This window comes from Calidris pugnax, unplaced genomic scaffold (assembly GCF_001431845.1).
Source record: "Calidris pugnax isolate Ruff unplaced genomic scaffold, ASM143184v1 scaffold24, whole genome shotgun sequence".
NCBI lineage: Eukaryota > Metazoa > Chordata > Aves > Charadriiformes > Scolopacidae > Calidris > Calidris pugnax.
Genome location: NW_015090922.1, coordinates 33168830 through 33171374, shown reverse-complemented (window position 1 = coordinate 33171374; position 2545 = coordinate 33168830). Strand labels below are relative to the sequence as shown.

Sequence of the window (2545 nt, the reverse complement as noted above, 5' to 3'; positions counted from 1 at the left end):
CCGCCCGCCTCGCCGCCGGCATTTGACAGACCCCGCTGCCGCCTCCCCCCCCGAGCCCAAGCACTGCTCTCCCCGCCCCGCCGGGCCGGGCCGCCCTCCCCCGGTTTCCACGCAGGCTGAGAGAAACGCGTCTCCCGCGCCCGGGGGCAGGGTGGCGGTTGCCGAAGGCCGGGGGAGGAGGATCCCAGCCGAGCAGCCAGGCCGGGCTCGGGGCCTCGCACAAAATGGCTCTAAGTGCTTCCGCTCCTCCCCCCGCTCGAGGTGAGCGATGGAACCGCCACCGCCGACGGGGTTTGGCGCCCCGGGACGGCGAGGTGCCTGCTCCCCCAGCCCCCGCTACCTCCCGCGAAGGGGGAAAGCGGCGTTGTCGGGGAAGGGGGGCGGCGAGGGGTAGGAGGAGGAGGAGCGCTCCACGGCCACTCACCTCCCGGTGGAGGGCCTCACTCTCCCAGCGCACTAGTTGCCTGGGCCGCACCCGTCACATCGAGGGCGAAACGCCGCCGCCGCCGCCGCTCACACCCGCCGCCACTTCTGCCGCTCGCAGCAGGCTGCTACCGGGCCCGCCGCTCCGCAGCCGGGATCGCCGCCGCGTCCCCCCCTTTCGCCCGGGCTCCCTGGCGCGCCGTTCCCGCCTGCTCTTTATTTGCGGATTCTCTGCGCTACAAAATGGCGCCCAAGGAGGAAATGAGCGCCCGGCCGCCCCGCCCACCCGCCCCGCCTGAGGTGCGGGGGAGCTGCGCGCGCAGCCGGCGCGGCACGGGCACCCCGCGGCATGGGGAGACCGGCAGCGGGGCCCCGGTCGGCCCATGGGAGGCTTCGCCCCGCGGGATACGTGGCGGCGGTGGTGGCAGGACGCGTTTGGGCCACGACGGTTTCCTTGGCTTATTTGAACGTTGATTTTTAAAGCCTGACAGTTAAACGGACGGAGGGGTGAGGGCGGGGCAGCCGGCCGCGGAGCACCCTGGGGCGGGCGGAAGGATACGGGCGCTGCGCGAGGGCCGGTGGCGAGGCGTCCAGTTTATGTTCCCTCAGCGCGCGGGGGCTCGTGCCGTTTCGCCTCACGGCCCTCAGCCTCCGCCGCCTCCCCCGTGAAACCGGCTGACGGGGGGTCCCGGGAGGGTGGGGAGGGTGAGGGGTTCGGTGCTGCCTGGGAAAGGTGCTCGGCGCCTTCCCGGGAGGCTGACGGGAAAGATGGCATCTGCGGGAAGGAAAAGCGCGCGCAGTGGGTAATAACAGGCAAGATGGGCGCCGCCGCTCCCCGCCTGACTTCTCGGGCTTCCTGCCCCGTCTGAGGGGTCGGAGAGCGACCGTCTTCGTTCTACTCACCCGAGTTCCGTGGGGCGGGTGCAACGTCAGTGTCGTCAAGCGGCAATGAAAAAATAAAAGTTGTATTCAAAGAATGGTTTCGGCTGGAAGGGACCTTGAAGATCTTCGCGTTCCAACCCCCCTGCCATGGGCAGGGACACCTCCCACCAGACCAGGCTGCTCAAAGCCCCATCCAGCCTGGCCTTGAACACTTCCAGGGATGGGGCATCCACAGCTTCTGTGGGAAACCTGTTCCAGTGCCTCACTGCCCTCAGTGAAAAATTTTATCCTGATACCTAACCTAAATCTACCTTCCGGTTTGAAGGCATTACCCCTTACCTTGTTCCAGCAGCATCCAAAGAAATTAACCTTCAGTTAATTTGGGGAAAAATAAAGAATAAAACATACTGTTGCCCTTAATTGCAGCTTAACACTGAGCCACTACTTTAAAATTGAACTCCCTTATTATGATTTCTCAAGCAATGTTATTAAGACAAGTAAATACATTCCCCTCTTTCCACCGAAGTCGTAAAGCCTTTGTTGGCTAAATGAGCCAACTGTCAGCAGGGTTGTGCAGGTGTAATTGATTGTCACTCACTGCTGTTGAAGATGCTCCAGAAATGTGCTTTCTTGACTCCATTACTGTTAGCAGAAACATTAGCTACAGAATAGATTTCAAAGTACAATTCCCCGCACATGTATATATATAAACACACATTTTCAACGAGAACTTGAAATACTTTGAAGACCATGCTGTGCTACAAGTGGTTTGACATGGTTACCCAAACATGGGTAAGGATGATGTAATTGGTCAGAGATGAGAATTAATTCCTTTGATCTCTTTTCTTATTTTTAAACTGAAAAAGATATGCTGTGGTTACTGTTGTGGGTTTCCTGCTCCTGCCTCTTGGTGCCTCTGAAAATACCTTGCAGGTACTTGTTTTAAGCTTTCAAGATACTAATTAACAGATGAAGCCACCACAGGATATGGCAGCATGGACGAGGCACTGAAATACCAGAGTAGTCCTTAATATGAACATTAATGTAGCAAATTGACTTATTTCCTCATGCACAAATGTAAACATTACAATACTAAAAATGCTTATAAGCCAAGTAGAACAAGAAATGGAAACTTTCTCCATGTTAAAGGGAGGCAGAGTTGTACTTTAGGCTGTTACTGTTCTGTGTATTTCTATTCTATACATAAATTGCGAAATGTTTTCTATATATTGGTGGTGAT

General features: G+C 57.3%; 1 protein-coding gene across 1 annotated transcript in view; it reads right to left on the bottom strand.

The window, feature by feature from the left end:
• Positions 1 to 666, bottom strand: part of WTAP (Wilms tumor 1 associated protein) — a 27905-nt gene extending 27239 nt beyond the window's left edge. The window contains exon 1 of the mRNA XM_014950783.1: positions 425 to 666. The gene's annotated coding sequence lies outside the window, so the exon portion shown is untranslated. The remainder of the gene's footprint in view (positions 1 to 424) is intronic.
• Between the last annotated feature and the right edge of the window lie 1879 nt (positions 667 to 2545).